The sequence below is a fragment of the Brassica napus genome, unplaced genomic scaffold, assembly GCF_020379485.1.
Source record: "Brassica napus cultivar Da-Ae unplaced genomic scaffold, Da-Ae ScsIHWf_447;HRSCAF=680, whole genome shotgun sequence".
Taxonomy (NCBI): domain Eukaryota; kingdom Viridiplantae; phylum Streptophyta; class Magnoliopsida; order Brassicales; family Brassicaceae; genus Brassica; species Brassica napus.
The window spans coordinates 60,138-75,000 of NW_026016523.1; the positions used below are offsets into that span (position 1 = coordinate 60,138).

General features: G+C 40.8%; 1 pseudogene; it reads left to right on the plus strand.

Annotated features, from left to right (window-relative positions):
* Positions 1-1,987: 1,987 nt before the first annotated feature.
* On the plus strand, positions 1,988-6,987 carry LOC125603982 (annotated as a pseudogene).
* The last annotated feature ends 7,876 nt before the right edge of the window (positions 6,988-14,863 follow it).

Below are 14,863 nucleotides of genomic sequence, written 5' to 3' on the forward strand. Positions count from 1 at the left end.
ATTTACAACCTTCGTAAAACCGGTTATATGATATGATAAATTATCGTATAGCCCACAGTCAGAAATGATATGATAAATTTTCCGTAACGAAACTAAGTCCTAACAACCAAACGGTTAACGGAAAATCTAAACTTTTCGAAAATTGACCAAGTTCAATACGCTCCTTCAAGCCCGCAACGTTTTAACCGTAATACGCGGCATGTAAGGAAAAATTCATAACAAAGCTCCTAGAGCTATACGAAATATCCTAAAGAATCCACGAAATAGATCTCGGAAGGCCAACACTTCACAAAATACTATGAAGGAAAACGCCTGTTCCCATGGACAAATTTACATGACACCTCAGTCATAATTCCTCGATCGCAAATAAAACTATTAGCATCCAAACAGGAACAACAATTTTGGCTGCGAACATTCGTAGTCAAACCAGAATGTTTCTCAAACGCAGGGCTAAGACTAAACCCTCGCAACATCGCGAAACATCTACAAACCCGCGAACATTTCAAGCCCGAAACGCGGCATACGAAAGAATAACAAATCTTCAGCATCGCGAGACGTCGCAGACACCTGAAGATTCATTCTTCGACGAAATTTCTTTCCTCGATAAAAACATTTTCTTGGAAGACCAGACAGTCATACGCACTAACATCTTCTCAAAACATATCCTTCGCGAAGACTCGAAACGGTATTTTTTACCATTAAGTTTGTTGCTGATCACAACAAACTCTCAACGTCCTAAACAGACTTAGCCATCTCGTAGAGATGACTCTCGTACATCCGACACAAGGATAATAGCGCTATAAAAGAAATCCGAAATTTTGGTCCAGCATTTCCGATCTCCGGAGAGATGCTCGATTCCAACCATACAAGTCGTATAAGCCGAGAACCTATCGCGGACTTTAAATCGGTATGGAATCAGGATGAAACTGAAACGGGATACGTAAGTCGAATTAGTCATCGCACCCTCTAAAACCAGGAGTAAACCTAGGTCTTGCCCTAAACCCAGCGCACTGGTCTCTAACATCTCTAGGCATAGTATCAAACACCCTGATACGAGATCCCAAAATTTGTCTCTTTGCCAATATTCGAGAATCTTCAGAAATCCCCAAGTTTACACACTGCGGAAAACTCTCGAAACAGATTACGGATATAGCAATTCACACAGAGTTAGATTACGAGATGACAACTCGTAGTTTTCCTTCTACATCCATACAAAATGCCATCGGCAGCAACACGCCTTATAACCGCTACATAAAAACTAGACCATAAAGGTCTCACTAGAAAACTAGTCATAAGATCCTTAACTCAAAGACGAACTACGAAAGGCTTGATCCCTTCAACATGGGTACGTAGGCAGCCGTCATAAGGCGCAGCCCCAATCTTATCGCGTTCTATTTTTAGAAGAGCGAGAAAACCATTTACCACTGACCTTTTCAACCATTAATTCCGCCTAACTCACCTTACTTGCCTAACTTGCTAGGCCACTCGCTAGAACCTCACGCTGTAAGCTCATGGTTCTAACGAGCTGGGGGGCTAACTGTTGGGGTCAAAATCGGTCACGACGGAATCAATGCCTGAAAGTCCGTAAAAGTCAGCATAACCGTTTTTACGAAAAGTAATCTTTGTAAAGATATCTTTACGAGCAGCCTTGCAGTAAAATATCGTCCAAATCTCAATCGAACGACTAAATACCGATTGTCCGAAGGAAACGGACATGTATGCAAATCGGCCGCGGACAAGCTCGAGTATGGAAATCAGACCGCGGACAAGCCAAGCTCGATCGATACGCGGCGACCAAGCATGCACACAGCTCGGTCGCTACGTAGCGACCGAGCGTCCGCCCCGCTCGGTCGCTACATAGCGACCGAGCATCCGTCTCGCTCGGTCGCTACGTAGCGACCGAACGTTCATCCCGCTCGGTCGCTACGTAGCGACCGAGCTGTGTGCATGCTTGTTTTATATTTCTGTGATCTCTTTTACCGGTTTTGTGTTTGGAAATTCAACAGGAACCATGGGAGAAGAAAGCAGTCAGAACAATGGAATGGATCAACTACTACTTGATGCTTTGACTGCACGCATGACTACTGTGATGACTACTTTGATGGATCAGAGACTAGAAAACTTCAGAACTGAGGTTTCCCATTCAGAACGTGAGAGATCTAGGAGGAGTCCAAATCAGTCTGCTTCAGAAAGCTATTATAGTCATAACAACATATCCAATGGCACCAGGAGAAGGAGACGTAATCAAGAAGCAAGGCCACAAACCAATGATCCTCTTGGTAGTTTGAAACTGAAGATTCCTGAGTTTAAAGGCACTGCTGATCCTGAAGAGTATTTAGAGTGGGAAAAGAAGATTGAACTTGTGTTCAATTGTAGAAACTACACACAAGAGTACAAAATGAAACTTGCTCCTACTGAGTTCAAAGAGTATGCGCTAAGTTGGTGGGATAACTTGGTTACAGCAAGAAGAAGGGCTGGAGATTTTCCTGTTGAAACCTGGAACCAGATGAAGGTGATTATGAGGAAGAGATTTGTACCAAGCCATTACCACAGAGAGCTGCACTTCAAGCTCAGAACACTGTCTCAGGGAAGTAAATCAGTTGAAGAATATTATAAGGAGATGGAAACCCTTATGCTGAGAGCTGATATACAAGAAGACAGAGAAGCAACAATGGCCAGATTCATGGGTGGTCTAAACCGAGACATCATGGACAGACTTGAAGTTCATCATTATGTTGAGATGGAAGAGCTTCTGCACAAGGCAATTATGTTTGAACAGCAGTTGAAAAGAAGAAGTTACAAGTCTAGCTATGGAACAAGCAAGCCACACTACCAGAAGGACGAAAAGACCAGAGAATCCAAACCATTCTCCAAGCCTAAAGGGGAGGAACAAAGTATTAAAGGAAAGCAAGTAGCCACTGCATCCAAAACCAGAGACATACAGTGCTACAAGTGTAAAGGTTATGGACACTATGCCAGTAGCTGCTCCAACAAAAGGGTAATACTCATCAGAGATAATGGGGAGATTGAATCAGAGGAAGAGGAACAATCTGAGTCTGAAGAAGAAAGAGTGGAGATGCCAGCTCGTGGAGAGTTACTTGTCGCAAGAAGAACACTGAATCTGCAAGCCGAGAACTAGCCAAGCTTCTTCACAAGCGAAGGAATTGAAGATTGTTGGAGATGAGCAAAGAGAGAATCTGTTTCATACTCGCTGTATGGTTCAAGGCAAGGTGTGCAGTTTGGTTATAGATGGAGGAAGCTGTACCAACGCTGCAAGTGAAACCATGGTTGAGAAACTTGGTCTGAAGATCATGAAAAGGCCAACAACTTACAAGTTACAGTGGCTTAATGATGAAGGAGAGCTGGAGGTGAAACACCAAGTCAAGATACCATTGTCTATTGGGAAGTATGAGGATGAGATATTGTGTGATGTCTTACCAATGGATGCGGGACACATACTGCTTGGAAGGCCTTGGCAATCCGATAGAAGAACTCTTCATGATGGGTTCACAAACAGATACTCGTTTGAGTACAAGGGAAAGAAGACTGTCTTAGTTCCTTTAACACCGCAAGAAGTCCATCTTGATCAGATAGCTTTGAAGAAAAATAAAGCTTCATCAGAACCAAAGACAAAACAACCTGCCAATCTGTTGCTTCAACCAAAGGGAAGTTCTTTACCTCACTTGCTATTTGTTTTTAAAGAATGCCTAAACATAACAAAGCCAGTGCAGGATCTTCCTAGCAAAATACAGATGCTTTTGCAGGAATTCAAAGATGTTTTTCCAGAAGAAGCTCCACAAGGATTACCACCTATCAGAGGAATAGAGCATCAAATCGATTTTATTCCAGGAGCTTCACTTCCAAACAAGCCAGCCTATAGAACCAACCCTGTGGAGACCAAGGAACTACAACAACAAGTCACTGAGCTTATGGAGAAAGGTCATATCCGTGAAAGCATGAGCCCATGTGCAGTTCCAGTCTTGCTTGTACCAAAGAAAGATGGTAGTTGGAGAATGTGTGTCGATTGCAGAGCCATCAACAATATCACTGTAAAGTATCGACACCCCATTCCTAGATTAGATGATATGATTGATGAATTGCATGGTTCTAGCATCTTTTCTAAGGTTGATTTGGAAAGTGGGTATCACCAGATTAGAATGAAAGAGGGTGATGAGTGGAAAACCGCTTTTAAAACAAAACAAGGGTTATATGAATGGTTAGTGATGCCATTTGGGCTGACGAATGCACCTAGTACTTTCATGAGACTAATGAACCATGTTCTTAGATCATTTATAGGTCATTTCGTTGTGGTTTACTTTGATGACATTCTGATCTACAGTAAGAACTTGGATGAACATATTGAGCATCTTAGAAAGGTTCTAGAAGTACTTAGAAAAGAATCCTTGTTTGCTAATCTAAAGAAATGTACTTTTGGAGCAGATAACCTTGTCTTTTTAGGTTTTGTTGTGAGTGCAGAAGGTATCCAGGTTGATAAGGAAAAGATTAAAGCAATCAAAGAATGGCCAAGCCCAAAGACAGTTGGTGAAGTGAGAAGCTTTCATGGTCTAGCCGGTTTCTACAGAAAATTTGTCAAAGATTTTAGTACTTTGGCTGCACCACTGACTGAAGTAATCAAGAAAAACGTGGGGTTCAAGTGGGAACAAGCACAAGAAGAAGCATTCCAAGCCTTAAAAGAGAAACTCACCAATTCACCAGTTCTTTCTCTCCCTGATTTTTCTAAAACATTTGAAATAGAATGTGATGCATCTGGTGTTGGTGTAGGTGCTGTGCTTATGCAGGAGAAGAAACCTATAGCTTTCTTTAGTGAAAAGCTTGGAGGGGCTACTCTGAACTATCCAACGTATGACAAAGAGCTCTATGCGCTTGTGAGGGCTTTGCAAACTTGGCAACACTATCTCTGGCCAAAGGAGTTCGTCATCCACACTGATCATGAGTCTCTCAAACATCTCAAAGGACAACAAAAACTGAACAAGAGACATGCTAGATGGATTGAATTCATAGAAACCTTTCCTTATGTGATCAAGTACAAGAAAGGTAAGGAAAATATAGTTGCTGATGCACTATCTCGAAGGTATGTTCTCTTAAACACTCTTGAAACCAAACTACTTGGATTTGAACATATCAAAACTTTATATGCCACTGATTCTGATTTTAAGGAAATATATGCTTCTTGTGAGAAGTTTGGTCGTGGTAAAATACTTCAAGAGTGATGGTTTTCTCTTCTTTGAAAATAGACTATGTGTGCCTAACTCCTCTTTGAGAGATTTGTTTGTCAAGGAAGCTCATGCAGGTGGACGTGGAGGACACTTTGGCGTGGCTAAAACACTGAATGTAATGCAAGAGCACTTCTATTGGCCACATATGAGGAGAGATGTAGAAAAATCTTGCGAAAGGTGTGTCACTTGCAAACAGGCTAAGTCCAAAGTCCAGAACCACGGTCTGTATACTCCTTTACCCATTCCTTTGCATCCATGGCATGACATTTCAATGGATTTTGTTGTTGGGTTACCTAGAACGAAAACTGGAAGAGATTCTGTGTTTGTAGTCATTGATAGGTTCTCTAAAATGGCTCACTTTATTCCATGTCATAAGACTGATGATGCTGTGAATGTTGCTAATCTGTTCTTTAAGGAAATTGTTAGACTTCATGGAATGCCTAGGACAATTGTTTCTGATAGAGACACTAAGTTTCTTAGCTTCTTTTGGAAAACCTTGTGGTCTAAATTAGGAACTAAACTGTGTTTCTCTACTACCTGTCATCCGCAGTCTGATGGACAAACTGAAGTTGTCAATAGAACATTGTCTACCTTGTTGCGTGCATTGATTAAAAAGAACCTTAGAACTTGGGAAGAATGTTTGCCACATGTAGAATTTGCTTATAATCATGCTAAGCATTCTGCAACTAAGTTCTCTCCATTTGAAATTGTCTATGGTTTCAATCCTTTAACACCTTTGGATCTAATGCCTTTACCTTTGAGTGAAAGAGTTAGCTTGGATGGACAAAAGAAAGCTGAACTTGTTAAGCAGATACATGAGAAGGCACGGATCAATATAGAAAACAAGACCAAGTTGTATGCTAAGTATGCTAACAAAGGAATAAAGGAGATGATCTTTGAAGAAGGAGACTTAGTTTGGATACACCTGAGGAAGGACAGATTTCCTAATGAAAGAAAATCTAAACTTATGCCTAGATTGGATGGTCCTTTCAAAGTCATCAGGAAGATCAACAACAATGCCTATCAACTGGATCTCCAAGGTAAGTATAACGTTAGTTCAAGCTTCAATGTTACTGATTTAGTTCCTTATTGTGCAGAAGAAACGGATTTGAGGTCAAATCCTTCTCAAGTGGGAGAGGATGATGTGATCTTGGCTAGCAATGGAACTGAAGAGATGGATCAGCTTGAACCAGAGCTTAAGGAAGTTGGATAAAGAACCAGGGATCTGCTTGAACCTGAAGAAACAAATGAGAAGGACCTAGAAGTACCTATTGGTCCAATGACAAGATCAAAGCAAGCAAGATTTCGACAAGCTCTTCATCAACTACTTCACACTATCCATGGCAGTCTAGAGTGTGCTTATCCAACCACTCTGGTTGTGATTCAAGCCATCTAAGACAATCATCAAGAGAGGTGTTGTGACTTGCACTCTTTTCCTTAGTTTGGTTTTGTCCCAATGGGTTTTCCAAACAAGGTTTTTAATGAGGCTTGGACACAACACTTATACATGAGCCTCTTGATGAAACTAAGCCTAAACCAGGCCCATTTCCTACTCTAATTTCGTGCATGAAGAAACCAGGAGCCTTTTCTTATTTTCAAATTTAAACTTAGTCTTTGTTTTAATTGTTTTGTGTGTTTCCAAGAAGCTGTGCATGTACAGTCTTCTTCTCTTTATATTCTGATCAAAACTCTCAATAAAATCATCAAACTCTTTTCTAATAAAAATTCTCTCTGAATCTTGTTTGATCAAGCTTGTTCTAAGTGTATTTCGAATCCTTGATCCTTACCTTGCAAGCAAACCCTTGATAGTCCAAGAGTCATTCCGCAACTCTTAGAAGTATCACTCAATCCACTGCTTATGAAATAACATCACAATCATTGGAGAACATTCAGGGACATGATCATCTCACCAAAGATCACTTCACTTTGGCTAATCGTCGAGTTTCAGTTTGATATTGGTACAAGTTTTCCGTACGCATGATTGCGATAAGAAATGATGTATAGTTTTTGAGATTATGTTCATCATCGTCTGGATATGTTTCTAGCGTTTTAGACGAATATTAAGATTGTCGTTTGCCTATTCTTGACGATTTGCAGAAGTTTTTTTGAAGTTTGGGAGTATACGAGTATAGTATACGTACTGATGTGCCATGGAGTAGCGCACCGGGCAAAACAGACATGCATGGTTTGATCATTGGAAGCAGTAATGATATATGTTCATTGATTGACTCATATCTTTTAAACCACGAGGCTTCTACACATGAAATCACTTGGAGAATGTTCTCAACTCAATTACGGAGCTCCTCAAAGAAGAATCAGATCAAACGGAGTTCATATGTGATAGTTATGCTATTTAAAAATCAAGTGATCTTTAGTTCTCGCGAATTCAGACCACCCGAGAAGCTCGAAATGGCTAACCTTCTTTCTGATGAACCAACGGCCAATTCAATCATGACAAAGGTGATTATTCATGTTCTAAATATCCAAGAAAGCATTGGGCTTGATGGTTTTCAAAAAGATTCAAAAACGAGCTTGTTTGGCCCAAATGGAGAAACCGATAAAATATTGGCTAAGGGAAAAGATGGATTTCGACCAGACCTCAAAGGGACATGTCTTGGCCCATATCAGGAGTATATTCTTCACCTTTCAAAGTCCTGGTCGTGGCTATATGAAGAGGTAGTCCAAGTTTCAGTCAAATACTTTATTTAGTCAAGTCTTTGTTTCTATTTCCAATGTCTTGTTTTTAGCACATTCTTCTTTGGATCTCTACAACTTGTAATCCTATAAATAAGGCCTTAGAGCCACGAAATAAAGCAGATTGTTTTCCCCTTTTTATGAGTTTCTCTCATTGTTCTTTGTTTAGAACACTTCTTAGTTTCTTGGTGAGGTTATCTCCAAGTTTCGATCCTTCTTTTGTTGGACCGGTGCGTCACATCCGGCAACGATCGAAGTCTGGTAGTATCTTTGGGAAATTCCGCAACCCTTAGTGTCACCCCTCAATCCATCAGTTCTCAATCCTCTCGGATCTGAGTTCATATCAACCTTACCGAAAGAGTGATCCTTATTTTGGTTCTATCAAGTGGTATCAGAGCCACTCGTTTGGTATCTTCTAAATCTTTCATCTTTCTCATCTTCCATTTCTTCATAAACATTTCTTCTTCTATCTATCTTGAATCCGGGCCCCTCGTTACCATCCTCTTTTTAAAAAAAAAAAAAGATCTATCAAAAAAAAAAAAAACAGAAAAGAAAAAAAAAAAGAAATTTCGAAAGGTTTTCATTTGGGGATTGGTGGTGGAAGAGAAAGCCTGCTGGCTGAGGAGAAATCCAGTCTTTGAGGTGGTTAAAACGGATTCCCAAAACCAAAAATCTCTTATCTTTCTCTCTTTTAAAATTCCCTTGTGTTTGCTTGGATTTTGTCCATTGAGTTTCTTGATCTGTTCTGATTAGAACATTGAGTGGAAACTTACTTGAGTGATCACCATAAATCTGAGAGAAACACTTGTGTGGGTGAGGATAAACACTTGAGAGTGTGAGGTTTTTATCTACTAACTTTTGTGTTGAGATTTTTCAGGTTTATGATGTTTGGTTTGCAAAGGAAAAGTAACAAGGAGAAGCCTCAACGAAATTCTAACTCTCAAACTCCTTTTACATATCCTTTGAATTATTTTGATGAGTTTGTTAGTGTGCAGGAACAGCCAGCTGTAAGGAGAAAAACAACCAGAGATGTGGCTGATCCAAAAAGGCAACCCTTTCAAATTGATGTCCAACAAATTTGTGATAACCTTGTGAAGGGAGTGGACAAAGCCCTTAAGGACTTCAGCAAGAGCCAAAAGAAGAGCACATCCACACGTGCCCCAGTAGCTGAGCCATCCTTGTTCATCAGTAAGAAAGCCCAAGGTGAATCTGAAAACCATTTTGAAGAACTTAAAGATTTTTCAGATTCTCTACCCATTTTTGATGAATCTGATGAAGAGCTAATTGAAAGCTTGATGTTTTGTGAAAAAGATTGTGATCTTCCTTCTCTTGAAACTGAGTTTAATCTTGATAATGAACAAGCTATTGTAGAACTAACTGTTTTGCAACCGGAGCTTCCGAGTAGTCTTGTTTTGTCTCCACAGGTTTTTGAGGAAGAGCCACTGGATTTTCCACATCAGTGCCCATGTCTTGACACTAGGATATGTTTGGATGATGAAATAGGTCCTATCTTTGATGAGGAGGACGAACTTGGTCCAGTCTTTGATGAAGAAGCAACAAGCATCACATCCATTGCTATGGAGAATTATCTATGCTTTGGTCCCGGCACAACTCCTGCCCCTCTACCTCCGGATCTTCAAGAGCACTGTGAGGAACCTTCTTCTCTTAATTCTCTGCCTGACATGTTTGTGAAAGTCAGTACTGATGATGTACTTCGTTTTGGTCTTGACAAGATGAAAGATTTTTTTGTTTCAAAATCTGTTTTTGATAACATGATTAATTCTTTAAAAATCTTTGAACCTGATAAATGTCTTGATCAATCACGTTTTCAAAATGTCAATGGCATCACTTCTGGAATTATTTTGAGCTTTGATCAGTTCTTGGAACATAACAAAGGTTTTCATCTTCTTGGAAGGCCATTTGATCTTGATTTGCAACAAACTGATTTTTGTGCTGAAAAATCTCTTGATTTGTTTGTTTGCAAAGGAAATGGCTTTGATCTAAGTTCTTCTAGACATGTACTGATCACTGATGAATTGTTTGCATCCTCTTATGCCTTGGACGAAATTTTGATTCAGAAGTTGCTGGAACAGAAATCACTTGAAACTGAAAATGATTTTCGTGATCTTGAATTTTGTGGTTCTGTTTTGCAGCCTGATCTCCTAAGTTTTGAAACTGATAACACTTGGTATTTTCTGGGATCATTTCGTGATAATGGTGTTGTCTTGAGTTCTGATGATATTTTGGTTTACAACACATTCTTTGAAAAATGCCTAGAACTTTTGATAAATGATTCTCAAACTGAACTTAAGCTTGTGTGTTCAGATGTTGGGAAGGATATGTCCATCTTGAAAATGAATACTGTTGTTGCATACCTTGATAAAATTCTTGTCTGTAATATCTACTTTGATGAGCACCTTGACAGGCTGAAAAATGTGCAATTTGTTCTTGGAAAAGATATCTTGATTTGTGATTTGAACAAATATTTATCTTGCACATTTGATCCTGGTCTTTTAGTGTTTATTTTGAGTATACAGGAAAGACAGGTTCAGCCTCTAAGAATTGAAAGCATTGACCGTACCCAACAGCCTGAGTTTTGGAGAAGCTTTGTTGAAACCGGCTACCTTGATGCCAGCGACAGAGGTTCAGTCCAAGGAGGATATCTCAACATTCAGAAGGTCTTTCGTCATGAATTCAATTTCCCTGGAAAGCCAACTCACCAAGGATTCACTGAGGCTTGGAATCACTTCGAAAGCTTCACGGAAGAAGGATTTATGAATTTTCCAAACCGGAGGTTCTTCAACCCATCTATCCGCGAGTACCAGACTTCTAAAGGAGATTCAGACTCAAGAAAGGAGCGGCCTGAGCCAAAACCGATCCTCAATGAACCAAAGGTGTTTCCTCAGTCAACCTCCTGGCCAAACCAAAAGCACTGTAAGGATCATGGGTTGATTATCTCTGCTCATCATGAAAATGTTTTGAAACCGAGAATTTCTAAACGAAATCACATCTTTACTTGGTTGAAAAACGTTTTATTTAAACCTTTCCATGAATTGTGTTCATTGAGCTGTGCTTTGAAAGAGATTTGGTTTAGGAAAAGGCATGAACCAAAATTGCTTAGACCAAAGAATCAATTTGATTTCATTCATGATAAGAATTTTTCAGATTTGGCATTGTCTCTTTCTTTTCCTGACCGTTTCTCAGCTTGGCCTAATTTTAAAATTGATAAACCAATTTTTGGTGATCAGTTTACTTGTTTGATGCTTGCCCACGTGCTTGATGATTATCCTAAGGGCTTGGATCCTGATCTTGGTGTCCTAAAGATAGAGAAACCCTTTGATTATTTCTTTCGCAGATTTGATGTGGTTTCTCTAGTTATTTTGAATGAACAGGTTAAGCATGATCAGTTTCCAAGGAGAGCAAGCGCTGGAGAACGCCTAAGGACTTATGTTCCTCAAACATGGAACTGGAAATACTTGAGGGAAACAAGTTCAAAACTCCAAGGAAGTTTCTGTCCAAAATTTTCCTTCTCTGAATTTTACATGATTTTAAACTTCTTTTTGTCTGATTCATTTTCTTTTGATTCAGGTAAAATTGATTTGAGGTCAAATCCTTTTGAAGAGGGAGGGAATGATGTGCCATGGAGTAGCGCACCGGGCAAAACAGACATGCATGGTTTGATCATTGGAAGCAGTAATGATATATGTTCATTGATTGACTCATATCTTTTAAACCACGAGGCTTCTACACATGAAATCACTTGGAGAATGTTCTCAACTCAATTACGGAGCTCCTCAAAGAAGAATCAGATCAAACGGAGTTCATATGTGATAGTTATGCTATTTAAAAATCAAGTGATCTTTAGTTCTCGCGAATTCAGACCACCCGAGAAGCTCGAAATGGCTAACCTTCTTTCTGATGAACCAACGGCCAATTCAATCATGACAAAGGTGATTATTCATGTTCTAAATATCCAAGAAAGCATTGGGCTTGATGGTTTTCAAAAAGATTCAAAAACGAGCTTGTTTGGCCCAAATGGAGAAACCGATAAAATATTGGCTAAGGGAAAAGATGGATTTCGACCAGACCTCAAAGGGACATGTCTTGGCCCATATCAGGAGTATATTCTTCACCTTTCAAAGTCCTGGTCGTGGCTATATGAAGAGGTAGTCCAAGTTTCAGTCAAATACTTTATTTAGTCAAGTCTTTGTTTCTATTTCCAATGTCTTGTTTTTAGCACATTCTTCTTTGGATCTCTACAACTTGTAATCCTATAAATAAGGCCTTAGAGCCACGAAATAAAGCAGATTGTTTTCCCCTTTTTATGAGTTTCTCTCATTGTTCTTTGTTTAGAACACTTCTTAGTTTCTTGGTGAGGTTATCTCCAAGTTTCGATCCTTCTTTTGTTGGACCGGTGCGTCACATCCGGCAACGATCGAAGTCTGGTAGTATCTTTGGGAAATTCCGCAACCCTTAGTGTCACCCCTCAATCCATCAGTTCTCAATCCTCTCGGATCTGAGTTCATATCAACCTTACCGAAAGAGTGATCCTTATTTTGGTTCTATCACGTACCTACTCCCCTTTTTTTTTTTACGAAAGAAAACGGTTGAACCGATACTTTGAAGGGTTGTGTACGTTTCCTCTTCTGATGTTTGGAATGATCGATAATTCGGGACGATTTATAGACGACGCTTGGACTGTGATTTTGTTGTTTCCACGTTGACGACTTGGGATATGTCGGTTCCGAGAAAATTGCCAGAAACGAATCGGTTTTAAGACGACGTTCATGTCTCTAACTTTTTCTCTCTTTAGGAAGCGAGCTTGATATGCGTGGCGATCGTTTCTCGACTTTCGGAGAGTTTAGATCGGTTTGCAAGATCTGAGTTCTCTCGAAGATGCAGTTTTGTCCCTTCGCAGTTTTGCGTGCTCATTTCCGTTTCCTATTCTCGTGTATGTTCGCCATTTCCGATATTGGTGTTTATCCTTTGAAACTTGACATTTATCTTCCGAACTTGACTGTTATCTTCTCCTTAGATAAGACGTCGATTTTTGTAAAAAGGTTCAACGTAATCGTATAGTTAAGGCGGCTAAGGTGTTAAGTTAACCGTTGCTGTTTTATACGATTTATCTGAATCCATGCGAGAAAACAAGTCTTTGCGGGTTTTTTTTATATCATAAAGTCTCAATGGTAACTTCAATCGAGGCAAAACAAGAGATGTTTCGATCGAGATTCGAAAGTGAACGCAAAGATGGAGGTAGGGCGAGCAGGAACAAGCCAAGGAGTTTAAGATGAGTTTTACTTGTTTTTGTCGTACAATCCCAACGGAAACTCCGATTGAGACGAAACGAAAAGCGTTTCGATGAGGATTCAAAGGAGAACGCAAAGGAGGACCCTTTGAGGCCTGACAGGTCGCTATAGCGAGTGAGGATGTCATCTCGGTCGCTATAGCGAGTGGAAGGGAGCCAAGACGAGTCCAACTTGTTTTTGTCGTAAATTCTCGACGGAAACGACGATTGAGACAAAACGAAAAGCGTTTCGATGAGGATTCAAAAGACAACCCAAAGGAGGACCTTTCTGAGGCTTACAGGTCGCTACGTAGCGACTGACAGTCTGACAGGTCGCTACGTAGCGAGTGGAAGCAAGCCGAGAAGCGTCGTACTTGTTTTCGTCGTAAAATCTCAACGGAAACTCCGATTGAGACGAAACAAAAAGCGTTTCGACGAGGATTCAAAAGAGAACCCAAAGGAGGACCTTTCTGAGGCCTTACAGGTCGCTACGTAGCGACTGACAGTCTGACAGGTCGCAACGTAGCGAGTGGAAGCAAGCCGAGAAGAGTCCTACTTGTTTTCGTCGTAAAATCTCAACGGAAACTCCGATTGAGACGAAACGAAAAGCGTTTCGACGAGGATTCAAAAGAGAACCCAAAGGAGGACCTTTCTGAGGCCTTACAGGTCGCTACGTAGCGACTGACAATCTGACAGGTCGCTACGTAGCGAGTGGAAGCAAGCCGAGAAGAGTCCTACTTGTTTTCGTCGTAAATTCTCGACGGAAACTCCGATTGAGACGAAACGAAAAGCGTTTCGATGAGGATTCAAAAGACAACCCAAAGGAGGATCTTTCTGAGGCCTTACAGGTCGCTACGTAGCGACTGACAGTCTGACAGGTCGCTACGTAGCGAGTGGAAGCAAGCCGAGAAGCGTCCTACTTGTTTTCGTGGTAAAATCTCAACGGAAACTCCGATTGAGACGAAACAAAAAGCGTTTCGACGAGGATTCAAAAGAGAACCCAAAGGAGGACCTTTCTGAGGCCTTACAGGTCGCTACGTAGCGACTGACAGTCTGACAGGTCGCTACGTAGCGAGTGGAAGCAAGCCGAGAAGAGTCCTACTTGTTATCGTCGTAAAATCTCAACGGAAACTCCGTTTGAGACAAAACGAAAAGCGTTTCGACGAGGATTCAAAAGAGAACCCAAAGGAGGACCTTTCTGAGGCCTTACAGGTCGCTACGTAGCGACTGACAGTCTGACAGGTCGCTACGTAGCGAGTGGAAGCAAGCCGAGAAGAGTCCTACTTGTTTTCGTCGTAAAATCTCAACGGAAACTCCGATTGAGACGAAACGAAAAGCGTTTCGACGAGGATTCAAAAGAGAACCCAAAGGAGGACCTTTCTAAGGCCTTACAGGTCGCTATGTAGCGACTGACAGTCTGACAGGTCGCTACGTAGCGAGTGGAAGCAAGCCGAGAAGAGTCTTACTTATTTTCGTCGTAAAATCTCAACGGAAACTCCGATTGAGACGAAACGAAAAGCGTTTCGACGAGGATTCAAAAGAGAACCCAAAGGAGGACCTTTCTGAGGCCTTACAGGTCGCTATGTAGCGACTGACAGTCTGACAGGTCGCTACGTAGCGAGTGGAAGCAAGCCGAGAAGAGTCC